The sequence below is a fragment of the Solea senegalensis genome, linkage group LG13, assembly GCF_019176455.1.
Source record: "Solea senegalensis isolate Sse05_10M linkage group LG13, IFAPA_SoseM_1, whole genome shotgun sequence".
NCBI lineage: Eukaryota > Metazoa > Chordata > Actinopteri > Pleuronectiformes > Soleidae > Solea > Solea senegalensis.
In genome coordinates this window covers 6124098-6142443 of record NC_058033.1, presented here as the reverse complement: position 1 = coordinate 6142443, position 18346 = coordinate 6124098, and the positions used below count along the sequence as shown (strand labels likewise).

At 39.1% G+C, this 18346-nt stretch overlaps 1 protein-coding gene across 2 annotated transcripts in view; it reads left to right on the top strand.

The window, feature by feature from the left end:
- The first annotated feature begins 1691 nt into the window (after positions 1–1691).
- rad51d (RAD51 paralog D) overlaps positions 1692–18346 on the top strand; it is a 37592-nt gene continuing 20937 nt past the window's right edge. Inside the window, exons 1-3 of one of the 2 annotated variants that reach the window (XM_044041326.1) lie at positions 1692–1812; positions 4413–4575; positions 17981–18210. The gene's annotated coding sequence lies outside the window, so the exon portion shown is untranslated. The remainder of the gene's footprint in view (positions 1813–4412; positions 4576–17980; positions 18211–18346) is intronic. The other variant, XM_044041327.1, reaches the window with a different exon arrangement.

Here is an 18346-nt window from a genome sequence, read left to right as displayed (position 1 = left end):
AACAATCAGTCCAGCCACTGCTGAGAGCGCAGGGTTTGATTGCTTTCCTGACCTCTACGAAGTGGAAATGCACTTCCATTGAGTAATAACATCACTGGCAAATTTCACCACTCCTCTAAACAGCAGCGCCTCCTCGTCCGGGCTCTAGAGTCAGGGCACATCCGGTGACGTACTTTCAACCATAGAAGAAGAAGTAGCTGCTGAGCGTATTGGTTGTTCGGAGCCATAGTAAAACAAATCAATAAATAAATTGTCGGTATGTAGGTATAATGTGCGCATGAAATACTAATTAATAATATCATCATTCCTGGACAGTTGGGTAAGCAAATCGAGCGCACCTCCTCTAAGGTAGAGGCAGTAGAGGGGCTAAAGCTTCACGATGGACAGAGGTAGCGTGAGAGAGTTTTATTTTAGGCTGGGAATGAGCTACAAAGACATTCTGAAGAGCCTGTCATTGCAAGGAACCATTATTACCGAGAGGCATTTAAACAGAATATTGACTGGCGCAGGTATGACAATAACAACACCGCTCAATTTGCTTACCCAGGTGTCCAGGAATGATGATATTATTAATTAGTATTTCGTGCACACGTTCTAGCTATTTTGTGGGCACAATTTATTTCATTTTTTTACCATGTCATGTCCGGGGCTCCGTACAACCGACACACTCAGCAGCTACACCGTGAATAGTTCTTCCTCTATGGTTGAAAGTAGCAATATAAAGCAGGACACAGCACAAAACTTCACCTAAAGGAAGGAGCAGTGCCAACAATATGTATATTACAAGTTTTACAAACTGTAAAACTGTCTTTGTGTGCTTGTTTTGTCGTTTAGCATTAGCGATAGGCTATGGCTAAGCTTCGTGCGTTCACTTGTGTTTCATTTGCATATGTGTGTTTATCATCTCGGTAACCACAACGTTATCCAAGCTACAGGCGTCCTGCAGCAGTCTGTGATGGAGGTGGTTCACTTGTCACTGTGTCTTCTGACTCTGGGTCAGATTCCGGATCAAATGCGCAAGGGATTATGGCGAGGGGTCGTGACAATGGCATTACTCAATGTTTTTACAATTACTAGCGGTGCATCCACCTTACCAGAGGGGGAGTTGCGGGTCTGAGAGCTGACGTGCCAATTACGTCACTTCCAGGTAATTGGCCAATCACAAGACAGTCCGTGTTCAGCGAGTGTGGTTTTGGTCTGAAACAGCGCGGCTGACGGGAGCGTCAGTGATGAGACATTTACATTGGCTCATTTGCAGCGACTAGGAGGTTTTTGACCATAAAAATGACTTGTTTGTAAGTACACCTCCATATCTCACATATAAGTGAGATAGGACCATGCTATGACCTCTTTAAGTTGACATAAATCATGACAGGAGCAAATTTGTGTAAAATGTAGCTAGTAATTGACAGCCTCATCTGTGACACCATCATTTTTGAACTTTAAATGAATAATTTCCCAAACATGTTTGGTAAATCTTGACAAAGAAGGGAAGGAAAATTCTGCAAAGTTACTTTGTGAAATGGATGAATCATATTGTATGGGTATTTAAGGCTTAATTACAAACAAAAACAATAAAAATGTGTGTTCATGTGTTTCTTGTTTTCCTGTTCATTTTTCTTGTATTCTTTTGTAATTTCTTGTAGTGTGGTCACCTGTCGAGCCACTTCCTGTCACGGTGTGGGTTTCCCTGCATCTTGATTGCCTCATCATCTTAATTTGCCTCACCTGTGTTCAGTCTTCTTCTCTGTGAGTCTCTGTGCTGTCATCGTCGCCGTGTCTTTGTCGGTGTCCAGCTCCTCGCGTTCTCAGGTAATTTTCTCCTCCTGTGTTAACTTATGCTTTACAGACTCTTCATGAATCCAGACCTGCATTTTTTAGCCCTATTTTTGTTCATACACAACAGGGAAAAAAAGGGAGAGTGTGTCGGCCTATTGTAGTGTGAAGAAAGGAGAAAGCAGTATATTATTACAGAGCAACCCTATACATCCTGTACAGTCCTTACCAATTACTCTAAGTCCTCATAAAGCCTCAAATTCCAGTCAAATTCTGTTTTTTAAATGAAAGAAATGGCTCATATGTATCATTATCGCTGTCATTTGACACATTAAGGTTCATAAAAAATACAATTGTTTTCATAAATGCAATAAAAACTTCCCGATCTGATATGGAAGACACTGAAAATGCGTTTTCATATAGTATAAAAGAAGAATATGCAGACTGTGAGGTGCTGTCAAGATTTATCATGTGTGTGTTTGGGACTTGTCGTGCCGCGGGGGTCTGTGAACACACACACACACACACACACACACTCTCTCTCTATAGTGAAGCACCTGTCAGCAGCTGCTGTAGCCTCATATATATACAGTGCACAACAGTATAGTGCTCCTTTCTAGTTGCTGCCTCTCGCTGCATAGCTCCTGTTTTCAAATCAAATATGACATTATTTAAAAAATTAAATAAATATTAAATAAATTAATAAAAATGATCCCATACATTCTCAAGAAATGTCGTAAACCGAAACAAATCCTTGCACACAAATGTGCAAAGGTCGATGTAGATTCATATCCTCGCCGAGGTTCAGGGTGAAAACCCGCATATAATCAAAGAAAATGCATTTATAAAATAATAAAATAATAATAATAATAATAATAATAATAATAAAACATTTTATTTAAAAGCGCCTTTCAGGTCACTCAAGGACACTTTACAAACAAAATGAATTAAAATCACACAATTACGTAAAAACCAAAAAAAACACATAAAATCAACACAATAAATTTGGGGAAGTGACGGTAAAAGCAGGGAGGTTAGAGGGAGTAGGCGGTCCGGAACAGGTGAGTTTTGAGTCTTGAGTTGAAGAGGTGGAGAGAGTCACAGTTACGGAGGTCAGGTGTTAGTGTGTTCCAGAGCTGAGAAGCAGAGTGGCTGAAGGCTCTGCTTCCCATAGTGCTGAGGCGGGCAGGGGGCACAGAGAGGTGGATGGAGGAGGAGGATCTGAGGGAACGAGTGGGGGTGATGACGTGCAGGAGATCAGACGTGTAGGGAGGGGCAAGGTTGTGGATGGCCATTTATGTGTACAGGAGGAGTTGTAGTTGTAGTTGTAGTTGACAGGGAGCCAGTGGAGGTGCTGGAGGACGGGGGTGATGTGGTGGTGTGAGGGGGTCTTTGTGATGATACGGGCGGCTGAGTTTTGAACCAGTTGCAGTTTATGGAGAGACTTTTGAGGGAGGCCGTAGAGGAGAGAATTGCAGTTATCAAGACGGGAGGTGACGAGAGTGTGAACAAGGACGGCTGTGGAGTGGGGGGTGAGGGAGGGGCGGAGTCTGTTGATGTTACGGAGATGAAAATAAGCGGTGCGGGTAGTGATGTTGATGTGTGAGTGAAAAGAGAGTGTGCTGTTGAGGATGACACCCAGACTCTTTACCTGAGGGGAGGGGAAAACTGAGGAGCTGTCAATGGTTAGAGCGAAGCTGTTAGCTTTATTCATCAATAATAACCAGATTTTTGTGTCATGGGAATGTTGTGCTTGGTGTTCAAATGGTGAAGCCACTGTTGCTCGGCAACACCAGTTAATGTGTGTGTGTGGGTGTATAAGATTACCGTAAATGCAAACAATATGCACAGATGGAAAAAGTTGTTATTAATTTGTCAAACAGCTTTTGGAAGTTATTTGTTGATGGAAAATGATACTGATTTGTTGATATTTTGTCGTCGCCTTTCCTCGTGTAATACGATCATCGATACAAATGTTGATATTTTAATGAACAATTCTTTGTTGGGCCATACGGTTTCCCACTGTCCTGCATGTAATCCAGGTTTCCTTGATCCAACACACCTGATTCAAATGGTTGACGGGTGGTTGACAGGTGTGCTGGAGCAAGGAAATTTCAAAGACATGCAGGACACTGGGTCCTGAGGACCAGGATTGAGAAACCCTGGTGTAGTGGTTAGCACACTTGCCTTTGCAGCAAGAACACCTGGGTTTGAGCCCCAGTTGGAACAAGGGATATTCTCCAGCTTTGTCCCGCAATGAATAAGATTTTTATATACTTGCACAAATGCAGACAAATCCTGGAAAGGAGGTTGATGAGCAAGGTAACTGGTACTGAACATACCCTGTGGACTGAACATACGCCTGTCCGTCCGTGAGGGTTTTAAGACCCACAATGCTGTGTTTTGAAGCATGCAGGGGCAACTTCAAAACTTCAACTTGCATAATTTTGAAATGAAACGAAAATCCCTCATTTTGTAAATAACATTTGTTTTCCCTTGCGCTGGGCAAACTTGTTGGTGGTTTTTATTAGTATTGTAGATCATGTATCACGTATTACCCTGTAATTCGTACCTTTTACTATGTTCTTTAAGTATACTATGTGTACTGATTGAACTTAGTTTTTTTTTTTTTTTAGACAACAGGAAGTTTTCCTGTACACCAGGGAAATGGGCCAGAGTCATCCGCGCAGAAGAAAATAATCCATCAAATCTGACAGTAAGATCAGGCACGTCACCACCGAAACATCAGGTGACAGTTCTGAGGAAGGCAGAAGATACACGCCGAAACTGGTTCACAAGGTAAAGGAAAACTAAAAACAAACGTACCTTTATATTATTTGTTGACAGCAAGTCACCGATATTGAGTACATTTGCACTCATAATCTAAAAAGAATCTCTCTAAAATGCACTATTGCCGACTTATTTGCGATGCTTTTAGTAAAAACTAGCTGTTTAAATAGAAAATATGTCGTAATTTAGCCCATAAGAAACGAATGAATGTAAATAATTGTGACCCGTTTTTCAAATGTTTACCTTCGGGGCCAATAGACTCGAGGCTGAGTGCGGCCATCAGCGCAGAGGAGTGGAAAATAATTGATTGTTGGCTCTGGAAATCGACAGTTTAGGAATGGAGAAAACAGCATAATTACCAGTCTTGTTGCTGGGAGTCATGACCAGACGCTTGTTAATACCATCCATAACATTGACCTCCACATAGAAAAAGCCTGCAGCTGCTTAGTCCTTGAACAAAAGCCCCGGCAAATTAATTTATGAGACTGTGACCCTGGATTGTAATGGAAAAATATACAGTACTCGGAGCAGATGTTCATCTCCATCAGCTGAGCAGTTTAATTACACATCTGATGCTCAGATAAACAGTGCGAGTGCAGCGCTGTAATAGCAGGACACCTCCGGGTTAACATATTATTTTTTTCTCCCCGGCGCCTCGCATCAGTGGCATTTCAGCGGGTGAACAGATTCAGCTCGTTGATCATTTGTTCCACAGCGTAGTGCCGGGGTGAGTCAGAGTGAATCTGTCTGCGGGCTGTCGCCGAGCGTAGCAGCCCATTTATGTCTTATCTAACCTGTAATAAAGAGTCATTTTTGCTGTCGGGCTCCTTCCAAAGCAGTATTCACATCAAAAGCTTTTAGGAGCAGCGCTGCCTGAGAAAAACCTGTGTGTCCTTTTTGTCAGGGACGGGAAAGCAAAGAGGACGCAGGAGCTTTGATAGAAAAACTGGGTGGGAGGGGTTGTGTTTGTTGACCCGAAAAATGCCCAAAAGAACCCTCGTATTAAGTAAAGCAGCTTATGAAAGAGGTCAACAAAATATACAGCAGCTATACTTTAGATAACAAGGTGTTTTCTCAAAAAACAGACTTTCACTTGGGGGGCAAAGGTTCAGAAAATATACAGCCTAGAAGTGCACCAGATTTGAAGTAATCGGCGACTAGGGTGATCCAACAGTGTTCAGCATACACTGTGCACTTTTAATCCACGGAGATTGAACCTGATAGACTGAATATACAGTACCTGAGTTGGATACTGCCCCCTGTGGACATTATTTCAGACCTGCATCTTCAATTTTAGCTCATTCTACTACAGAGAACGCTTACAAGTCACAGTAAAATGATGTAAAATAAACAAAATATTAAAGTTAGTGTAGGATTAGAGCAGAATCTGTAACTCTGTCATCATAGCACGGCTGCATGAAACTGCCGTGACGTTGTTTTTTACGCAACACAAACACTCAAACTAGTGACTTTTAAAGCAGTTGTTTTAAAAACAATACGAAAACAATGACAAAAACGAACAAGACCAGCGGTGGCATCATAATTCACAAATATTGTAATTCACCTGCACCAAAATGTATAGGCTATACATAAAAATGCTCAGTAAAAGGCAGTAAAAAATGGTAGTATTGCTCAAATCTCTTTTTTTCTCCACATTTTTATTCCTAGCGATAACAGGCCAGTCACTGCGCGTGTGAACTCGCCGTCAAGATATTTCAAGAGCTGCTACGATGAAGCCTGACAGCAGAAATATCTTTGACTGTAAAACACATCAGCAGTAAATGTCAGGTTTCAGTGTCATTTCCCGCGAATCAAAGACAGAGGCAACTTTCTAGACTCACCATTTTCACAGGCGTTCAGGAAACACACCGCAAGGAATCCGTCAAACGGGAAAGCCCAGATAACAGCTTCGCACTGACAGCTGCCTCCATAGACCACAATGCAATGCTGAGACACGACATGTTGTATTTGTGTTGAGGCCTACAACTCTTGATGTGACGGATTTGAAAAAAAAAGGAAACAAAGCGGGAGCTATGTTATGAACATCCCTGTAAGTTAAAGTTTAATCTCTGAGGCGAGAAGATAAAAAAAAATCTCTTCCCAAAATAGAAGGGGCCAAACGGACTGGGGAAAAAGTTGAAATAATTTAAAAAAATAAGGAATGTCAACACTTTAAATCAATGTATAGACACCATGACATGATAAAGTAATATCCCACATGTGGGTTATTATCACAGGGCATGGAAAGTGAAGCTAATGTGGAAGTGTTTGGGAACTGTATTCTCTTGAATGTCCACCAGGGCAAACAATTCAATTTAAGTTTGTATGTTTTTTGTTTATGTCAATTCCCATTTTCAAGTTACAATAAGGATTTAATCATAATATTGCTGAAAATTCAGGGTTTTTTACTTTAGCAAAGATCACACTTGTCTGTTTCTAGTTTTTAGCCATAATCATGTGGTGTAGTTGGGAGTCACAGTTAAACGTTCCTAGTCCAAAGTATGAACTGTAATTTTCCCTCATTTCCAAGTGCGACCTCAGAAATCCTGTCATAGGATTCCAAAATGGCTGCCTCTCACGCCAATAGCAAAAACTCTTTGCTACTTTTACTGTTAATTGCACTTCTGTCATATTTGTTTCACTTTAAATCAGTCGTACACATAATGCTGTCCCATTCTTATCCGTGGACATGTTGCTATGATGAGGTTTTTGTTTTTGTCTGGCTTATCAACTTGCTTAGTCCCAGTTCCAACTTCTGACATAAACGGGCAATAAATCAATTTACTCCTCCGCATGTATACTCCGACTCGGCAAGTTGTCTGATTGCCTGTCTTAGTCAGACTACGGCCTTAGCTTGATTACACTGTGCATGGAAACGTAGTGAGTGACTCCTACTCTATTAGAACCAGGTGAAAATGATGTGAGACAAATCTACAGTGGGATTATAATCAGCTCTTTTCTGTCACTTTGACACAATGACGGTGCACTTTTGGCAAAAAATCTGTGTAATTGTTGGGGGCGAAGCTCGAACCCGACATGCCAATTAAGAGGCAGCATAAAAGCGAGCTGCCTTCTCCGACACGCGTTAACAACTCTTAGCCAGGTTAATGTGCTGTGCCAGCGCTCTTTGTCTCCAAACTAACATTAGTCACTGCTAGAAACGCTGTGTAAACAACGGGAGCTTTTTGTGGAGCCTTTTGGCGAGTGTTCATCACCATGAGTGCTGCTACACCTGCCTTCTGACAGGCTTTTTTTTAGTAATTATTATTTTATATAAATCTAACTGAATGGTTCTTCTGGGGGTGGTTTTTTTTCGTGATTTTTGAACAAAACCATTTTTTAACCAAGTTTATACTTTTATTGAGGCTGAAGTTGTGCTTTTGTAAGCATGTCCTGTCTTCAGCCGGGGCCAGTGAACAGTCTAAAGAAATTAAAGCTGAAGCTTTTTTATCTTTTTCAAGGATTTTTTTTTCTGGAATAAGCTCTTCAAACCTTTGTATTTGCAGCTTTCTACTCCTCTCACCGGTCTGTTTTTGTATTGAAACATCAGTGTAGACTTTCAGACAACTACACCAAATAATCATGTATCTTTCATGAACACAAGTGCCCGATGAAAAATTCAACTTTTCTTGCAACAACGCAACCACAAATTGTCATCGTGTCAGCCTGAAAATCATGAACTCCTATGACACGGTTCACTTATTATTTATTGGAGTTTAGTGTATGCACAACAACAACAACAACAGCGGTGACAGCTCATGCCGTCACATCCTGACATCCATCACCAGTCGTCGGAGAGATTTTCCGAGCGACGGAGGAAAAACACATCGTTCACAGCAGTGTGTGGGTGTTTTTGGCTCCGTAGGGAAGACGTCGCTTTATACCCTACAATCTGACACTTGATATTTGTTTGTTGGGTGTTTACAGTAGATCAAAACTCACCTGCATGGCATTGTACGGTGGCCCCCGAGGGTCAAAAAATCCAACATTTTCGGGAAAACAAGACATTACAGGAAACACAATGCTAAGTACACAATATTCTGCAAAGTAGAGCATTGCAGAAAACATTGTTTTTGAAAACTTTTGTTTCGTTCTCCACCAACACAATATTTGACTAAAAAAACACCTAAGAAAACTCTTAACTCGTGACGACAAATATAGAAAACAACATTTTAGGAAAACACAACAGCACTTTGGAAATGATTAGGGAAAACAAACTATTTTAGAAAACTGAAAAAACAACATTTCCGAACAATACAGCAAACAACATTTCAGAAAACGTTTCAGAGAATGCATACATTTTGGGATGGACAAAAACTGTACTGGGAAAAACACGACTAAATAGTTTTCTATGAAAACACCACAAAATACATAATTTCAGAAAACAAGGTTTCCACAAATACAACACAAAATTAGAAAACAAACGTTTGTGAAAACAAAGTTTCGGGAAATGTATATTTTGGAAACAATTGCGGAACATGTATTCATTTTGGAAAACAAACTGAATTTCACCTGTCACAACACTACGGAAAGCAACATTTTAGAAAACGACGGTTTGGAGAACACATATACTTTGGGATGGACAAACACTACGCTGGGAAAAACACAACAAACATATTTTTTTGTATAAAAACAAAAGACAACATTTCAGAAAATGCAAGGTTTCAGAAAATATAACACCAAAAAGCATTTTGGAAAAAACAAACATTTCAGGTAGCATTTGAAAAAAAACAACATTTAGGAAACCCTTTTTGAATGTAGTGCTTTGTAAAATTGAGTTGTGTTTTTGACCCTCAAGGCCACCATAGATTAGCAAAGCAATCCCGACTGAGGCCAAGTTACATAACCACAGGAAAAGAGAGTGCAAACCAGCTCCTGCAGCCTTGGTTGGAAAATATTCAGAAATGTGCTTAATGAGGTTTTAAAATTTTCCCTTTGACATCTTGTTCATCACTTCCCGTGTGGATCTTGGTCTGCGAGTTTCAGTCAGTCACAGCTGACTGTTTTCAAACCCTGCTGCTGCTGTTTCTGCTGCTGGCCATACTTCACGTCATGTGGGGCGCCTGCAAAAAAAAGCCCAGCTCATAAAACATCATGTCTGATTGGGCCGCGCAGCAATCTCCGTGTAATGACATGCAAATGTGTCTCGGATAGTGAAATGTTTTTAGAGCGTTGCCACCTTCACAGCGGGCCTGAGAAATCTGTACCTGCTTTGATGTCTGTGCAGCAGAGCTCGCGGTGTCCAAGCTCAGGCTCCGTCATCACCCACCAGTCGTGGACGTGATATCACAGCGGCAAAAAAAAAACAAAAAAAACACGTGGGACTGAATCCAGTGATTTATGGGGCGTGCGTGAAGACAAACTGTTGAAACCCTGAATGCACTTTAACTTTATTTATGAGGCTGAAGTGGTTGCTTTAAAATGAAAAAATGAAAAATTCAGATCCGCTGCGTCGACTGTGTCTTTGATACGGCGCCACCTCTGTGCAACATCAGAGCGCTGGCTGATTATGAGTAATAAACCAGGTCAATTTCCACCTCATTAGGTGGAAATTTCCATCGTGAGCATTGACCACATTTCACTACAGCATGATGATGCAGCGGCAGATGGTAGAACTAACTGTGTGTTCATAGTGCGTCAGATCTGTCACGTAACACGCTGAGGAATCAGTTTGAAGATATTTGTTATGTATCTTGCAAGATTTTTCTGTTGGGTTAGTTTGCTAGTTTTTACTTTTTTGTAAATGCTTAGTTTTAGTTTAGTTTTTATTAATTTGGAGTATTTGTCCAGGTGTAAGATTAAAAAAGGTCATAATAAGTATTGTGTCATAAAAGGCTAAAGATGCCTTTTTAAAAGTTTATTAGGACAAATCAACAACCATCCCTGACACAAATATATAAAAATAATAATATAAAAATCATTGTGCTATGGTTAGTGTGCCAGGTAAAAATATAGCCAACACACATAAATGTAGCAACCTATAAAAAAAAATAATAATCTGAGGAAAAACAATAAACCCAATAAAAGATTATTAAAAACATTTTATTATGAATGAATGACAATGCTGTCTTAAATACAACCTTTCAGAGAAAAGGTAAATACACTGAAACTTTTACAAAGACAAAAACTAAGTACATTTTCACAACAACTTCAGTTAGTTTTAGTTTTATAAACACACAATTCAGCTTCAGTTAATTTATCGCAAGTTAACGAAAATGTTTTCAATTTTAGTGTTCGTTATTTCCTCAGTTATCGTTAACTATAATAACGTTATCTTGGCTGACGAAAAGGTTTTAGGAAGCCCACATACTGTATTTCCACAAGAAGAGGAGAAGCATGGCTGATGTTATTCGGATTGGTTCTCGTTCTTCTGCAGTGACGTTGTTTTGTTTAATACCCACATAAAAACAGGCTCCGTCCAGCTTTTAAAAGTGGCCTGTTTTTGATTCTTGTGACTCATGTGACTCTGCAGTCACATTTTGTGACAAAAATCAACAATGTACGCACTGCAGCTTGAGGAGAAAGTGTTGTTCGCAGCCTCTGTTGGAGTGAAAATCTTGTCAGGGTCCATTGGGAGTGAGTCCCTCTGCAGGAGGGTGATGACCTGCGGCCTTTTTCTCAGCCGGCACGTCTGACCTCATCATCATTAACAGGCCGACCAGAGAAGAAGAAGCACTTTTAAAATAATCCTCATGACATGTGCAGTGTCACAAATTCACAAAGATATTATTGTTTGTTTTGTGTTAATCCATAAACCAAATCCATTTAATCCCTAGAAATGAATAACCATCAATGTTTTTTTATCACAAAACGTGTTTTAAATGAACCACTGATTCTTCCCGTGTGATGTGAGTCACACTACCTTTCCTTTTTGCACCGTAAACACAAACGGTAAAGGCTCGTGTTTACTTCCTCTTCCCAATGTGATTTAAAGTGAATGTCACGCTGTAATTACAGGGATACACTCTTTTGTCTTAAACTATTAAATTCCATCAACCTTTAAATGTAACAGGAAGGAAAGACGCTGAGCATGATCACGCTGAGATTCCCAACCGCACAAAGGATAATGAGGTGTAGCGTAGATAATCATACATAATTAACACACTATGGATCGGTCTCTTGGTGGAAACATAAAGTAGGACACGTGGATAAGTCGATTAAAATCCCTCACACACACACACTCGGAAAAGGTTACTTACATATGTGCACACAGTGACCACTTTATTAGGAACAGAGGACACCTTAATTGAAGTGTCAGGAACACACACACACACACACACACAGGGCTCTCAAGTTATGATTGTGTGTTGGCGTGGGTGTTGGTGGCAGATTTTTGAAGGCTGACATCTTTGAAACAGACATATACAAGATTAATATATGCATGGCCAGGATATAAAATCTTGATATTAAATATTACAACTAAAAGTAGCCACCTCACTAAAACAGACTACTATGCAATGTGGAAACTGTATTTACTGCAACTGCAAACTGTTATTTAAAAAAGAAGAGAAACAACAACAGATGAGGTTTGGTTTCTCCGTTTGGCCACAAGGTGGAGTATCCGCTAAAGTGAGCACTGCTCAGGAGTAAACAAGGCAAGCACGTGTGTATGAGAACAGTTTCCTCCCGGGACCATAGCGATAGCGGCGTGCCGGAGACATTTATATTATCATTTTTGTGTGACTGTCGCACTCGTGCGTGAGACTTGAGAGCCCTGCGTAAGTCAATGCACAGATGTGAGTGGAAGCTAATTTTGCGTCACCGATCTGCACCAAACGAGACGAAATCTATTTTACAGTGTTGGCCCAAGCTGTTACAGGATTATCTGCTTACTTAAAACTCTAAAACTTTCAGTTTTTACATTACATTACATTACATGTCATTTAGCAGACGCTTTTATCCAAAGCGACTTACAATAAGTGCATTTAAACATTTGGGTACAAATAAGAGCTAGAAGTAAGTAAGAGCTTCAAGTAAGCCAAACTATGAAGTGCTAGTCATAAGTGCGATGTATAAGTTGTTTTTTTGTTTTTTTTTTTTTTGTCGTCGTCGTCTTAGTCAAGGTAGAGTCGGAAGAAATGTGTTTTTAGTCGGCGGCGGAAGATGTGGAGGCTTTCCACTGTCCGGATGTTGATGGGGAGCTCGTTCCACCATTTGGGAGCGAGGACAGTGAACAGTCTTGAGTTCTGCGAATACCTCTTCCAGTGAGAGTAAATGTTAGCATCAGACTAACGGCTTCTTTTTTTTTCCTGCTGCTGACTCCTTGCGTCTGTAGATTCAGAGTCAGGCTGTTGTAAACACTCCAAAAGTCAAATTTTCACTCGTTGTTGCAGCCCAAAATGTTTTTTTAATACTTTATTATTAATTATGTTGAATTTTTGGAGATATGAATCTGAACTTTGCCCCCGACTTTTATGCTTAAACTTATTTATTAAGGGTAAAATGAATGGAGTGGCGACCTGCAAGGTTATATGATGAATGAGCGCACAGAAAGGAAGCTGAACAATTCTTTTACGATTGCATGTTTAATTACTAAACATCTATTAATATTTTTGAAGACTTGGACTATTGACCCCACTCTCGGTTAGTTTTCACTCTATACTCTTTAAACTGTAAAGGATGAATGTGTGAGGAAAACCCAGCAGATCAGCAGTTTCTGAAATACAAACACGCTTCATTCAGAGTCCCTGAAATTATAACTAGTTCTGTAATTATTTACATTAATTGATTACTAAATCAATAACCAACTTTTTCATAACTGACTAATTGTTTTTAAGTGTTTAAGTAATTAAAAAACAAATGTGACATGAGAATGTCATTTTAATGTTTTGGGAAACAACGATCAACATTTTGTGACTATGGACCAAACAAGAAATCAAGAAAATAACCAAAAGTGAAAATAATCACAAGCCGCAGACCCAATCATAGCAATCATAATACACTTGTATAGCACCTTTCAAAAGAGAAATACAAGATGCTTTGCAATAAATCTGAAATATGGAAATCTAAAAAGCAGCAGACAAAACATGGAAAACATTGTGATTCTTTAAATTGGAGGACTATTCTTCTATACTAGAAGATTTGTACAGAATAAATACAGGTAAACACAAAAGAAAGGTACATCAAATGACTATAAGAGCATTTTTACCCCTCAAAATTACAAATATAGGGAAACTAATAGTAAAGACACATGTATATTGTTATATAATCAAGTTTTCAGAAGCTATTTAAAAGATGATGTGGACTTTGTGTCTGGATTCTAAATCCCTTTTCTTCCTCACTCTGACACTCGAGTTGCTGTCATGTGATTAGCTGATTAGATATTGACGTGAACAAGCGGTAGAACAGGTGTACCTAATAAAGTGGCTGAGAAGTGCATGACATGCCTGGTTTGTGAAACTGGCGGGGAGGTGAAAATGGAAATCAATGACTATTTTCTTTTGCTGTAGTGTCTTGATTTTTATTTTGAAAGCAAACTGTAAATGTCAACACTGAGCTTTTATTGAATAATGCAGTTGATTTTATGGAGGCACGCCGAGCGCCTTCTCACATTCATCTTCTGTGAGTTACCTGGCACCTTCGCAGCTTCACTTCTGCTTACTCACATTATTAATGGGACAAGAAACGAGGGACGACATCGCTTGATCCTGCTTGTAGGTCACAGCGTATGTGTGTGTGTGTATGTGTATATACTGTATATATATGTATATATATATATATATATATATATATATATATATATATATATATATACATGTGTATATATATATATATATATATATATATGTATATGAACATATATATATGAACCCATCATGTTACACATGACTGTCTAAAGATATGTTTTATATAATTCATATACCTCATACATCATTCATTGCTATAGCTATACATGCTGAGCTGGAAGAGTGAGTCACACTGATTTATGGTGAGTTGAAAAATAGTTTTCAACTCTGCGTGACCTGATATTATTTTTTTAAAGCAAGGCTTCACAAAACATTATTTAGATTACTAGTGGCACAGTTTGAGCACGACTGGGCTCGACTCTACTCGTTTTGTTTTGCTTTTCCGCCAGGGATGCCAAACTGTAGATCAGTTAAAAAGACTTAAAAATCCTGGAAACAAGCGTTAATCTACAAGATTTAGCATCGGTGTGGGCTTATCTGGAAGTTTGTCCTCCTGTTTGCAACTTCCTGTCTACGAATTTTTAGTGATAGGTCCGTTCCCATTATAAATGTAAAGTGGTGATGTTTAAAAAAAAAAAAAAGAAACATTCTAAACTCTTGTTTTAGTTTATCCTGAACTGAAACTGCTGAAACATAGGACGTTATATTTACATTTATTTGCCATTTTCTCCATGTTAACATAGTTCAGATTGACCTGATATACTTTATTAAGCTTTAAAATAACAAAAAATACAAAACAGGTACATTTTAACCTGTTTAACACCTAATCTGAATGAATTTATTGACGTGACCCTAAAGCAGTTGGGTTTTATTTGATTGGATAAACTTGTAGCTGGTGTAGCCATTTTAATTCTTAAGTCGTTTTAAGTATTAGTCTAAAATAAGTGGTTTAAACAAATCTGTGAACACTGAGAACAGTTCATTTTTCATTTCTTGTTGTCTTCATGTTTTTCTGCTGCTTGTTCAGTTACTATTATTATAGTTACTGATAATGATTGTTTTGATCGTCTTAGCAATGGAGGATGAATGCTTCAGTCATATATTTACATTACATACAAGATTAGGTGTCAAATAAATCAATAGAAGTGCCTAATTATGACTAGAATAGTAAACAGTTATAGTTGTATTTAAATGAATAAATGATGATTTCTTGGCGTCCTGGATTTGATGATGAAACGATAAGCAGGTTCACATTAAAAAAGAAGAAAAAAAAGATCAGCTTGTAGCAGCCAGTTTCATGCAACATGAGCAAATCTGGATTTATTTAACCGGCTATGATTAGAGTATTGATCCGGAGAGAAATGGGGTTGTTCTGTGACGGCCACAGAATCATATACTGTATATGATCATCACGTAGCAACAGCACTGGATTATAAAAAGGAGCTGGTGGAGAAGGAACCATTTAACTCATCTGTCACTGAACAGCATTCTTCCTACTACATTCACCATATCTATACTATTATTGATGTATTTGTGTATTTGAACCTTATTAGCCTGTGCAAATAACCTGCCACCATGTTGTTCATGATTTAATCAGTTTCACCTCCTAATTTATCAATAAAAACAATTTATAGTCTCTATGATAATGCTAGAATAATGTAATATAATAATTGAATACATACGATGATAGTATATTATTCAATTCTATATTTTCATACTTCATGTTTATTACCTTTGTGCTATAATGTTGTAAATTTCCCTATCATGGGACTAACCAGTTATCTTAGTTTATTCTACCTTAGATTATCTTAGATTAGCCTAGTTTAGCATATATTTAATTAGCCACATTTGCACAGTTTAGCTATTGTGGGGCTGACCAACTATCTTATCTTACTTTACTTAAATTGTCTTAGTTTATTTTAGCTTTAGTTTCAGCCTCTCTTAGTTTCGCTCATCTTATCTTGTCTTTCTGGCATTTTAAATTATTCTGTTTGACTTCATATTTTATTTTTTCTGTTAAAAGGAAAAATTAGAGCCAAAAGAAATATAGGAATATATCATAATAAAAGTTTTAAATTTAAAATATGATCAAAGACATTGTCTGGCCAGAGGATTAGAATTATTTGGGAGATTTTATAAATGTGGAAGACCCTTCCAAATTATTGTTCCTTGTTACCGTAAACTGCAAGTGGGCAGTACAATGTGGCAGCCGGTTCTGACGTTGCAAATAAGAATGTGAATCATGATTTGACCAACACCAAAGCACTTAATCATCAATTATACCTGCCTAACGTTATTGTCCTCTGCAATTTCTTTGTTTCTCTGTGCATTAATTCAATCTCCATCTCATGGAGGAAAATAAAGTCACAAGAAAACTCTGCACTCTCGCCTCAAAAAGGAAAATCATCAGCCACCACCACAATAGAACAAATTGTAAAACGAGTGTTTGTAAAGTCTCCCGAGTCATCTCTCCCACTAAAGATGGCCTCTTTAACTGGATATACCCATCGCTGTTTGATGAGGGTTATCAATAATTAATCAAATTGACTGAGCTCTGGAATTATTCATCGGGTTCTCGCGAATGATTAATGCAGCTGCAATCACCTGCAGTCCATCACCTCAGCGTGAGGCCGACTCTCTGTCTCAGTGTGAACTCACTGTTGGAAAAGATTGGTGATGTTTGGATCCGCCTCATTGTGTTTGTTTGTTATTTTTAGACACCAACACTTGTTTGCTCATTTAGTTTGCTTGTAATAATGAGCCAGCACTGTGTTCAACTGAAGCATTTACAGATTGATTTTCATGGTACGGCTCCTTTTTTAAACAACATTTCCTCCTGTTGTCATGATAGAGATTGATTCCTTCTCCAAATGTTCTTGAATCAGTTGCATTTTAAAGAAATTGAGTCAAATTGCGACTGATGTAAGGTCATTTCTCCACACATACAGTAACTCCTGTTATACTGTACTCAAAAGACTTGCGTTTATTTAGCTTACGACAAAGCAGAGCCATATCACCGGTAATCGTGGGCGCAGCATAGAGTCAATAGTCTTGTCAGGAAAATGAAGCAACCTACAGTTGCATTGCCCAATTAAAACCTGCTACCAGAGCTTGCTGGCTTAATCCCTGCCACTCGGCTTCAAATGGTAAATGGTCTGTATTTTCTCTTCTTCATGATCACTCAAGGCTGCTTTACGCGACAGTTTTGCCATTCACACATTTGCCAGGAGCAACGTGGGTTTAAGTTGTTGTTTTTGAAGTGTCTTGCCTAAGCAATCAAACCCACAACCTTCAAGTTGAAAGATGACTCGTCTTCCACTGAGCTACCGTTGCTACCGGGGGCTTGTGATTGATTCCCTTTCTGTAGGAGATTTCTGAAGTTGGCCAAAACAGCGTCCGTGCCAGTAGTGTCTACAGATCGAAGTATTAGTATTATTAATAATAAAAAAAGAAGAAGTTTGGAAGCATAAATGCTGTCACTGATAAAAGGCACTGCACTGCAAGATCAGTGCCAGGATCACAAATTAGTATCGGTTGCTTTTCTAAAACCTATTTGCTGTTGCAGGTTAGTTGTTTATACAGGTAATTTCCAGGAGACGTGGTTTAGTGGACTATATACTCTTCCTTTTCTCTAAGGTCATGTGCCGCCTATAACTATGGTTTTGTCCAAGTCATTACTATTACGGCGGCCTGTGTGGAAGTAGTCGCCAGGGAGAACCCGATGTACCTCACATGCACAGTTAGAACGCCCCTTTATGGCTTTTCATCTTCTCTTGTATTGATCACAGGTCATAATAAAAGCAGATGGATCAATACAGTTGCCTGCTGCCTGTGAGGAGGACAATCTTGGCCTTGGTCTCTCTGAAACCATCTGCATTTCCAACCCCCGATAAAGACGGTCCTTGGCGTCGGGTGACGACATAATCAGAGAGACGACGTCTGTGAACGCCAGACCAAAAACGGGGTCACAGCCTCGACTGTGAGGAAACCCGAGTCATTGACCAGGATTCTGCGAACGGTCAGAGAAATATCATGCAGGACATTCACATCTGACCCACACAACAAAACTCCCACTAATCCAATTAAACGTCTCCATTGGCACAGACCGAAATGTTCCAGAGACGATGAATCCTAAAGACCTTTAAGATTCTGTG